This window comes from Cupressus sempervirens, chromosome 4 (genome assembly GCF_028749045.1).
Source record: "Cupressus sempervirens isolate cs-2001-9-10 chromosome 4, ASM2874904v1, whole genome shotgun sequence".
Taxonomy (NCBI): domain Eukaryota; kingdom Viridiplantae; phylum Streptophyta; class Pinopsida; order Cupressales; family Cupressaceae; genus Cupressus; species Cupressus sempervirens.
In genome coordinates, this window is record NC_143121.1 from 575,451,304 (window position 1) to 575,463,932 (window position 12,629).

The window sequence follows — 12,629 nt, forward strand, 5'->3', positions numbered from 1 at the left end:
CCAATGTGGGATAAAAAGTAAATGCAACTACCTTACAACAAATATTTAATTCCACCCAAATACAACTAAGCACCACCATATGGTCCAACAAATATTAAATGCATGATTACGGGAAATTTCCACAAACTTCTAGAATTCCACCTACACACCTCGATAAATGGAATGACAACCATTTTATTTATTTTTCTATTTATGCCACCTATGCACCTTTAAAATAGAAATTTTTCTTTTTCTCTTTTTTCCTTTTTTTATTTTTATTATTTTTCCTCTAATTTTTGTCACTTTCTCTCTCCTCCAATTATTATTTTTTAAATAATGTTTTTTCTCTTTATTTTCTCATGCAAGATGCTCCTGTGTCACTATAGGATTTGGAAGGAAATTTTGGTGAAGCCCTATTGATGATTTCAGAAGGAAAAGGTGAAGACTCGAGTAGTGATGATGAAGAAGAAGAAGAAGAATTTGAAGGAAAAGGCAAAGAGATAGTGGTTGTTGAGCCAAAGAAAGAAAAGGGTAAGAAAATTGTTTTTGTAGAACCCAAGGTGAAAAAGGACTTGAAGAAGATTTTAACCAAGCCTACACCCACTCCACAAAGGGTCACAAGAAAAAGAACTAGGAAAACTGATATTGTAGTTGTTGAGCCACCAAAAAAGGGTACTACAAAGATAACTAAGCTAGCTCAGGGAGAAAATCTAGCAAAGAGGAAAACTATTGTATAGAAAGTTGAGCAGAGTAAACCATGGAAGAAACCAAGAAGAATGCTCATAGTCTCAAAGGATAATGATGAAGAAGATAATGTAGAGAGGAACAAGACAGATGACTTCAGTCAATTTAGAGTTGTTTGTTACAAGAAACCCCAAGATATAGACAAGGTATGTGAAAACATCAAAGGTAGTGCGGGACTCTCTAGTTTTCATTTTATAAAGTGTGATACTTTGGGCATAGCAAATAAGAATAAGGTAGAAGAAGCATTTTTGGATATGTTGGTGACTTTTAGGTATGCACCTATAGAGTTAGGAGGGATGATATCATATAATTTTTATACTAATATTGATGCAAAGTGGAAGGGAGCATTGACCACTAAAAGGAAAATAAGAGAAGCCACATTGGCTCAAATCATGTCTGAATTGACTAAGAAAAACATTCCGTTAGCTCTAAGAGATTATACAAATAAACCTTATACCAAAAATGAGAGCTTATAAGTTATTGAATAATAAAAGAGAAAAAAAATTTCAAGAGAGAAAAATGATGATGGATAAGTAGTTAACTATATTGGCAAGAAGGAAAGAAGTTAAGTACAACAACCAATCTATAAACAGACCAACAACGAAAGGTCATTTTGGTGGTGATTATGTGCAATGAGAATTAGTTAGAGTGGTCATAGATATTGAATGTACATACCTAGTAGAGACTATAGCTATGATCATAACTCATGATGATGAAAGATGAGAAAGGATTTTAGTAACAAATCTAGTTGAAGATAAATAACTCATGTTCTTGAGCTACCAGTCTTAAATCCTTGATTAATGATCAGTGTGAACAAGGTGGTGAGATCACATGTCATGGTGACGTGTCTTAATGGACAAGGGTATGTTGAGGTGGCAAATTAAAATAAAAGAAAGTGTGAAGAGAAGATTCTAGAAGGATGTTAGAGTCGGTCAAATGTATTTTGACTATTCTTGAATAAATCTCATGTAAACCCTAATATGGATCAAGGATATGAAGGAAAATGTATTATGACATCGAAATGAGTGAATTGAATGTGGTTAATGAGTGCCAAGGTTGGAAGTTGAATTGATAGTAAGGATTAAGAAGAAAAAGTGATGTTCCTCTACAGAATATTCTTAGAGTTTATGTATAAGATGTTGGATGAATTTTTGAATAATAATTTTTTGTTCTAGGGTGTGTTATAGGGTTGTGATCAAGGTACTAAGAAAAGATTGACAAGAGAGAGTGCATGGGACAAATTGAATCTGACAAGAAAGGAGTGCTACATCCAAATCATACAACTCGTTTCACCCTAGTAGCTATGACAAGATAAAACCCTTAATTAGTTGGGCCTTAATCGGATGATTGGTATAAATAATTTAACAAGGTGGACTCTTAGAAGGAGTTCTAAAATCTTGTAGCGAGGCAAACCCTAACAAATCTCATTGTACTCCTAATTGTGTACAAGTCACTCTTAATGAGTTGAACCCTTAGAAAGGGTTTTTGTAGCTCCTAACAGTGAAAACCTATTTACTATAGTAAAGGGATTGTGGGTGTCATCCACACTATGTTTTTCTCCCTCTAACAGAAGATTTATACATATAACAATTATTGTTTCATGTGTGGTAATTGTGTGTAAGTTTGATGTTATTTACATTTATTTCATTTTTGTAGTTTTAAGTTATATATTTTTGGAATTTATTGTTAAGGTTAATCATATTAGTGGTTGAATTGGTAGGCTACATGTTTGCATTGATTCAACCACCTCCCCCCTCCTCCTAGTGCTCCTAAATACCAAGAATTGGTATCATAGCTTATGTCCTCGAGGAGAGAAGTTGAACTACTTGAGAAAAAGATCCCTAAAAGGTAACATGGAGAGAGATATGTATGAGAAGAAACTTGAGGATGCAAATAGAGTAATCATGAAGTTGAAGGACAAATAGAAGAACTATCTTGGCAAAAAGAAGAGAACTAAGTTAAAATTTGAGTGAAACCAAAGACTGCATAGAGAAATTGTTAGGGGCTAGTAGATTTGAAGAATCTGAAGAGGCAATTACAAATTACATGAATGTCAATGAAAAAATAACAAAGGGCATTACAAATCTAAGGAAAGAACTTGAAATCCCAGGTATCAATATGTGTGAAAACCTTGAAGTAAAAAGAGCCACTAAGGATGCAGAGAAGTATGCTAAAGATGTCAAGAAGGTTGTAGAAGATGCCCTAAAAGAAAAAGAAAAATAACTCAATAGAGAAAGACAAGAGAATGCATTACTTCCGAGACAAATGCATGATGCTAATGAAGAAAATTTGCAAGTTGTGAATGAGAATGAAAGATTAGGGGAAGAAAATGAGATGCCCTAAAAGAAAAAGAAAAAGAACTCAATAGAGAAAGACAAGAGAATGCATTACTTCCGAGACAAATGCATGATGCTAATGAAGAAAATTTGCAAGTTGTGAATGAGAATGAAAGATTAGGGGAAGAAAATGAAAAAATTGAAGAAAGAGCTAAAAATTGAGAAAGAAACTGATGAGAAACTAAAGAATTGTAATGAGAGCTCACAAAAGCTTGGTGAACAATTGAATGGTCAGAGGAAACACAGACTTGACATAATCGCTCTTGGATACACCAGTCAAAGCACATTTGAAGTTGGATAATCATCCAAATCCAATGAACTCCAACAAAATTTGAAGCTACATTCGTGAAATATTGATAAGAAACGTAATAAGCCTATATGTTTGAAAGTCTGGCCATACAATATAGAAAAATAAAAGTGAGCACAGATTACTTTAAAAAATTATTTGTTTACAAAACAGGCTTCTAAATTTTATAAATCAGACACCTATTTTTGAACAAACCAGGTTTCTTTTAGGTTTGGCTACCCAAACATAAATAGGCACCCAATATATAATCGAGGGCTTGGTTTAAATTTTTGGGTTGGGCTACCGAAGCCAAATGGACGTGTATGATTTGTAAAAAGGGGTGTGTGTTTCTAGTTGCTAAAATTTTCAACCCACAAACTTCTACAAAATTGAGACTCATCTTTGTGCTTTAATCCAAACATTAAAATATATGTAATTTATAAGGAGTGAATCATTCATAAATAAGCATTGTTTTAGGAAGTAATTGTGAAGAAGGAGCATACTTAGGTCTAGGAACAATGTTAAATATTTTTCTAATGTAGGTACATAAGTCTACCTAGCTACGTGTGAAATCCAACCTTGAATAATCAGATTATAGACCTGTAATCACTAAGGACTTTCACTCTAAAAATATTATATTTTGTAATCTTAAGTAGGAACCCACAAAACAAATCCCTAATCAATTTATCATTATGAACTCTTTAAGTAATATGACTTCTAAAATTACATAATCTATGCATTGACTGGGATATATGCACTCTTCTAATTCATAGTTCACTTTATTCATCCTTGTCATTTTCTACTAATAAATAATTTCAAGCATAAATGATTGAAATTTTAATTATTTATATTTATAAAAAAAAAAAAGTATTAAAAAAAAAAGTTGCTAACAATGCGTTAGACTTGCTACATCAAAACTTTACTGTATAATAGTGCAAAATTTTATTCTTTTCAAATTTACACTAATTACCATTAAAATTTAAAATATATTAAAAAAATAACAAAACAAATAAGAGAAAACACCTAATTCACCTTGGGTTTCATGAGGCATGCAACCATTCAAAAAATTACTAAGAGGAAGGCTTGAGATATCACTATCACTGATAGGATCTTAGATCTGTGCACATGAGCAAAAAAGCTTGAATAATATTTTAAAAAATTGAGAGAAATATATTAGATATGATGAAAACATGTTTATTATATTGATATCTTTAATGGCCGAAATAGATGACTTCATAAGTCTTCTTTTTTTTTACACTTCAGCCTCTAAGATTTGATAAATACAAGAATTACTTCATAATTTTTTTGATTAAAGAGAGTAATCCTAAGGACTAATGAAAATGAAAAATATAAATCCAATCTAACTGGCCTTGTGTTAGGAAGAAATCCAATCTAACTAGCCTTGTGTTAGGAAGGTTAGAGATACAGTTCCTAATGATGTGAATATCTTATTCTATTTATTTTCTTGATGGTCTAAATAGATGACTGAACATGGAATGTAACTCTTGTTTTTTTCAATATTAGCACCTCTAGGATTTGATAAATGCACAATTGAATCTAAGTCCATAATTCTTTTGATTAAAGAGACACTAGAGGCTTACCAAGATGGAAATATAAATCCAATTGGACTAGGCTTGTGTTAGGAAGATTGTAGATGAAGTTCCTAATGATAGCCACTAGATATCATTTCTAAGGCAGCTAGACAATTTTTCTAATAAGGTGATAAACTTTGAATGTAGAATTTCATATTTAGAAAATCAATTAAGAGTTTTTCCATATATAATCTTTGTACATATGTCTTGTATTTTTATGATTAGTTGTAGCTTCTCTTTGTCATGTTCAAAACTATTGTTCTATGGTTTCTCCAGAGAGTTGGTTTTCGAGCAAGCAAGTTGTTATTTTCCGAGGATCGGTTATGATTTCTATATGATGGGGATTATTTGATAAATTCCTTATAATAGTTCAAATATCTTCTATTGATTAATTGGAATTCAAAATCTAGGACCTCTCAATTGTATTCTAGGGTGCTCAACCTGAACTCCTTGAAAGTAAGGCTTTTCGATAAACTTCTTATAATTATAATTCATTTGTGACTCATTTATCTAATGCAATTTCCTTGTATATTCTTTTCTTTTGAAAGTAGACATATTTTATAGTGAGCATCTGACCTAGTTTCATAAACTTGGTGAATGATAAGATGTATGTTGATGATTATAGATGATTCTCCTAATGAGAAGCTTCTGATCTCATTTCTAAAGCAGCAATGCAGATTGTTTCCAGTTTCCAATTCAGCCATAAAAACCAAAATTATTTTTTAATGCATTGTCCCTTTTTCGTTCCATGAAACAAATCTTCCTTTCCAATATTGATAGAGGAAAATTAGAAACAAGCGACAAAAACCTTCAACACCACGAAAGAAACAATTCACTGCATTTGGAAACTCAGTGACTTTGGAATAGTTTGTTGAAATTCTTTTTTAAGTCTTCAATAATCTAATGCAAATTCCCAGTCCCCTTTCTTCAAGAATGAGTCAACCACCATCTGAGACTTTGAAACACCCATTCTCTTTCGGTGAAACAAATCTTCCTTTATGATCTTGATAGAGGAAAATTAGAGATGAGGGCCTAAAACCTCTAACGCCATGAAAAAAACGAGCGGCCACTTTTATAACCTTGGAAATGCCTTTGACAAAAGATCGACGTTGCTTTTGATTTTGTCCACTTTTGAATTATCAAAATCTACATCCAAACTCTATTCAAAAGGGAGAGAGCAATACTTTAAAAAAAAAAAAAAAATGTATTCTAAGGTGATGCATCAATTGATCAAAATTCTACTCCTAGTTATTTACAAAGGATCATAAAATGCATTATTTTAAACCTTAATAATTGTCATTTATGATTGGAAAAACATAGGTAAAGAAAAATTACAAATGACAAATGCATATTTCTCAAATATTCAATTAGATAGATATAAGATATGAAATTTTAAAAGATGAAACACATGAGATTCATTGTCTTCATTCCATGAGTTTCACTTTTTGGTTCAGTCTAATGTGCAACCTAAAAACCACACTAGAATAGATAATTATTTTAGTGAAATATATATTGTTAGTGTTATTTTTTATTTTTTATTGCTTCTTTCATGTGTCCCACTGGTAAGATAAATTATTCATTTTCAACCAATGGCATGCAATCTTTTTAAGGTGTCAAGTTTGGCAATGTTAAATCATGTTTTATTGTGTCAAATGTTCTTCCTTCCTTTCTCTTCGTCTTCACTTATGTGAGCATCACCTAGATGCAATGAGTACTGAGTGTCCCCTTTATTCTCGTGAGAGATGGGTTCTTGTGAACTATTTCTCATGAAATATGGGTCAATGAGTTTGACTCAAAAAAACTACAACTTGAATTATAACACAAATATCACAATTTGACTTGATGTGGAAAATATCTCATACTTATTAATAAATGAGCTTACTTGGGGCTTTCTAATTAGTGGTTCATAAGGCACAACACTTGTTGAAGGTTTTGCAAATGGGGTTGCAAGTAGAGTAGGCTTAACCATGAGTGAACTTTGTAGTTAAGCACACTCAAGCTAGAGTTCTATTGGGATGGATGACCTCCTAGGAAATGTCAATGATTCACCTTTGTGAGCATAACCTAGATGCAATGAGTGCTAAGTGTAATTTGCAACCACATTTTAGAAATATTAGACTACAATTAAAGGTTTGTGAGTGGAAGCTTGAAAAGTTGTAATTCTAGAAGTGTTTGAAGAGGTCCTGAGGGTGGTATTTTTATTTAAGTGGTAATGACATTTAGAAAATTGAAGAACATACTATATTAAGATATAAGTAACAAAACTAGATGTAATGCTACACACATTTTATTTGAAATAAAAGAGGAAATAAACCACACAACTGACCTATAAAAAAAAACCTATTATAGTAATGTACAAAGGATTTCCTTAAATTTTAATTATGAAGTTAAAAATAGATTTTATTGAATGGGATCTTCAGTAACTTGTAAGTGTCACTACATAGGGAGTCAAAATTAGAATGATCACCTAGTTTTACATCTCTTTCCTCTATTTCAAAACTAAATACATACCTTAAAAATTAAAATAGGTGATCACTTGTGAAACCCTCGATCATCATTTATTGGTGGCTAGTCACAGGATTGGTTATTTCTTTGAGGTTCAATCAACATAGCAATTTAGATGCCCATAGGATCATTCTCTCCAACTTCCAACTATTTGATCATTAGAAAGTTGGAATATTCATTCACATGGGCATTATTTCATCATTTTCATAAACCAAATGATAAAAGCAATATGTCTATAATTTATGTAGGGCTAGTTCCATTAGACCATAGCATTGTTATGAGAGTTTTATGCCATGATCTCTAATTCTTTGAATTAATGCACTTGATCAATAAAATTAGATTTGTGTTATCAATTCAGCCAAATCATTCCCTTGTGAATAGTAACTATATAAAATTGGCAATACTAACAATAATTAACTATCTTGTAACTATCTGGGAATCTTGAAGGTTAATACAAAATATCATATCGTGATCCTTGATACTAGTTCATTTTCTTCACCAGTTAGAATTATTCTAAAAACTTGATCATCTTTCTTTTGTGATGTGTGACTCCTATTCTAACCCACTTAGTAGGTTTTACATCTATATCCATTCAAGAATTTTAGTGATCTAATTAGTTATTTTCTGAATGATGTCTTCTTCCATGGTGAAACCATGGGAATTGTAAAGAGCTACATAGGTTTTGACCTTATTTCTTGTTATCAAATGACAACATTTTTTATTTTATTTTTTACCAAAGCATAAGTTTTCTTTTCCATAAAATTGTACTCCATAAGAAACGGAAGTTCACTTTACTACAGTGCAGATCTCTTTGTGCCATGTTCTTCCAGTCTCCTAAGCTCATTTGGCGCACCATGTTTCCTCGCCACACCCTGCCCTACCTCCACTTTGGACCTTCACTCCCTTGTCTCCCACACCTCCACCCTCTATGATATTCCTGGCCATCCCCCTCTCCATCTAATCCTCTCCCCCACTCGTTGTCACCTCTTCTCCTTTTCCCACATTTGTGAGGCAGTTAGAGTTATGAATAGTAGCAGAACTCCAGATGAGGAAGGATTCCAAGCTGAATTCTTCAAGTTGGGTATCTCTGTTGTGGGTCCCTTTCTTACAGTGCTCTTTAATCGAGTGGTTTGTGTTGGCTTTCCCAATTCTTAGTCACGACATATTATCTATTTGATCCATAAGTCTAGTCCAACTTCCTACCCCGGGAACTACAGGACCATCATGGTTGGGCATACCTTCGCCAAACTCTATGCGACTGTGCTAAATGGTATCCTGTCCAGAGAGCTCAATCAGCGATATTGCGAGGCTAGAGGTCAGGTTGGGTTTCGTACAAATTTTCAAACCACTGATCACATTTTGACCTTACGGGCCATCATTGAGGAGGCTCGCCACTGCTCGGCGAAAGTTTACTGTTGTTTTGTTGACTTTCGCAAAGCTTTCGACTCTGTTCCTCAGGCAGCTCACTTTCAACATCTTAGGGACATTGGGATCTCAAAGATTCTCCTTACAACTAAATTATGAGGTTATACGAGTGTGTTGTGGGAAGATTCAAGACTCTACAGGGCTTCTCTGACCCTATCCAAAGCACTATCGGGGTGGAACAGGGTTGCCCTCTCTCCCCCACTCTCTATGGCATCTACATCGACGAGCTGGAGGCATTTCTCCATATGATTGCTCGCTCCCTGGCAATGGTTGTGACTTGCATTAGGTGTTGATCTCTATTCTTCTATTTGCTAATGATACGATTCTCCTAGCATCTTCCCCCGATGGTCTTCAACGGCTCCTTGATGGCTTGGCCTCTTTCTGCGACTCACCTATGCTAGTTGTAAATATTGGCAAGACTCAGGTTATGGTCTTCAATTGTTTGAGGACATCGCACCTCCATTTTTACTTCTAGGGTACTGAGATCGAGATTGCACCTTCATATATTTACTTGGGGGTTAAGTTTTCTCGACCTTGATTCAACCTGAGACCAACCATGCAGCCTAGAGTCAACAAGGGGCTTGGCTCCCTCACTATTATTGACCGACAGTGCTTTCGACACCACGACTAAGATGTCCCTTCTTGACTCTCTAGTCAAGCCGACTGTCCTCTATGGCTCTATTGTTTGGGGCCCCTCCCTATTGGAGTCTGATTGGGCCTCTATTGAGAGAGTCCAAACTCTTTTCCTTCGGCGCATTATCAGATGTCACCGGTCCACACCGCACAACATTGTTCTGGCAGAGTTTGGTGCTCACCCTTTCAGAGTAGGGACCATCTTTGATTTAGTTTGGCTTCTTCACCAGCTCCAGAGCTTCATTGGTTCCTCCAATGGTCGTCACAAATATTCCTACTTGGCTTATTGTTCCTCTATGGAGGTTGGGAGTTCGAACTCTGGACATAAGTCTCGTTGCTGGTACACCTAGGTCTCTGCCCTCTTGGGCTCGATCGGTATTAGTTTGGATCGTCTTCCCCCCTTTCAATTTTCTCTGGGCGCTCCAACCCATCTTCTTCCACCTCAGCAGGAGTTGAATGAGCATGTTACACATGACATCTACAGACAGTATGTTATCACGACCTCGAGGAATCCCCTAGGTGGGCTCCGCCCGCGTATGGCCTTATATGCTAAGCACTTCCTTGATATCTAGGACAGGATCATTTGACGCCCCTGGTATCTCACTCATCATTGGACTCACGCTCTTTGCATCTCCTTGGGATCTTTTAGAGTGGGATCTCACCGGCTACGTATTCAAAGTGATCACCAGATCGATAGGGAGGACAGGATCTGTCAGCTTTGTCACCTCGGGGAGGTTGAGACTGAGTCTCACTTTATTTTTCGTTGTCCCATTTACTATGAGATCCGAGAGAGATTCTACTATTTGTTTAGAGAGTGTTGATCTCTTCCCTCATTCTTCAGATATATTGACCATCATTGTCTTGCATTGTACCTTCAGGAGACCATGCAGCTTCACGAGCACATTATACAGCTCCATCTTTTCTTGACATCGACTCCTACACAACTCATCACCTCTTTCTTCAGTCCTATAGTTCCTACCCAAGGATTGAAGCAGCCTCCTTGTACTATCTCAGTTCACACCAGAGCTGTGAGACCCCGCAGAGATCACACTCGACAGCGTCCTTCTAGAGTATCTAATTGCTCTAATGCCCACCTTTCCATTATGGACTACTTCTCGCCTGTGAGGAGTTCTTAGTTTTTGTTATTCCTTTTCTTGGTTCTTTTGTTATTTTGCTTTCATGTTCTTTCTGCGAACACCATTTGGTGCTCCCCCCTACTGGCATTTTCCCTTTGTACTGTTTTCAGTCCCTTAGACCCTCGTTGGTCTCCTATTGGACATTGATAAATTTATCTTATCTTACTCCATCTCATGTCTTTAAGAGTTCAAGAAATTAAAGAAATTGGATGGTCTCCCATGTCTCGCCTTTCTTGTTGCCGAGATGTAAAGTTATCTATATGCATAGATGATGAAATGTTTTGGTAAATATCAATCAACGCCTTGCGGTAATTGATATTGCTTGTTGGTCTTTGTAAAATATTATTTGTTGATGGATGCATAGCTAAAAATACACTAAGTATTATTACCTCTATTGAAAAGAGACTACAACTTATCAATAAAGATAAATAGAAAATCAATTTGAATTGGAGGAAGTGTCATGCAAGAGTCAAAAGAACATAATCCTTTCATGATCTAATTATTATCTTGAATATTTTAATGTTTAATCAAATCATAATTATTTTGAATTAAGAATTACTGTTTTAGGGCAAAAATCAAGAGTATCACAAAAAAGAGGCATTACCATCCTTCATTCTATTTTTACTCTAGTGATGCTCTCATTTCTCCCTAGGTCTTACATATAATAGGGAAAAAAATCAAGTTTCAAGTTTACAAAAAACAATCTACCTTATGAATAAAAATAAAGAATTTACACATGAAACAAGAGAACGGCTAGATTATCTTTGTAATTATCTCATGATATGTAATAATGATCAGATTCATAGCTCGAACCAAACAAGCTTAACTAGTAATAACATGTTCTTGTGCATGTGACAATGAGTCAACAGAAGATTTAATCTAAAACAAAGAAAAACAAAAATCCAAAGAAAAGAAAAAAATACTCAATTTAATAGAAATTATATCAATTTAAAAAATTATTATTAAAAATAACTAAATTTATTTATTAATATTCTTAAATTCTACCAAAATATAAATGAAAACTAATAAAAAAATGCCTAAAGAAAATTAATTAAATTCATATAAATTATGCCCCATACAAAAATAATTAAATAAATGTAAATTACTAAAATAACTAGATTTATTTATAAATTTTCATAAATTTAAAATTTAAAAACTTATGAAATAAGGGTAAAAACGAAGGATACAAGAAAACAATTAAGAATAAAAGTGAACAAATAAGAGTATGTTAAAGATTTGTGATAGAAGAAACAACTTAATTGAACTTAAGTAATCCACCCATAATAAGATGAAGGATCAAATCAATGAAATAAATCATATTCGTTATTATAATTAGAAAGCTTGAACTTTCATTAAAGTGTCGAGACAAATTAACATAGGTAAGTATGTATTTTAAAAACAAAGAATTCACCATAATTAGTTAGTCATAAAGACAAATGAGAGAGGTATAGAAACAACTTGCATAAAAAATGTCGAAAGCATTTCAAAGTAAGAAAATAGATGTAATTTGGATATAATATTGAAAAGAATTTCAAAATTACAATCACTTGTAAACCACCTATATACAAGTTCCAATTATAAAATGGCCACAACATTTTCAACATTTTCTATATTTCAAAGTAAGAGAATGGATGTAATTTGCATATAATATTGAAAAGAATTTCAAAATTACAATCACTTGTAAACCACCTTTATACAAGTTCCAAGTTCCAATTGATAAAATGGATACAACATTGAACAAATTTTATTGTAAAGTCATTAGAATGATGCCCATACTCTGCCAGCGTCATTAGAATGATGCCCATACTCTGCCAGCGTCATTAGAATGATGCCCATTCTCTGCCAGCTCACAATCCAATTTTTTGCAAAGTTGAAACAAATAATGTACGCTAAATCAACATAATTTACTTGAATACAGAAATCTTAAAAAATTACCAATGTCCACTAATGAGAATAACAGATAAATTGGTCTAATTTAAAAATTGGCATATCA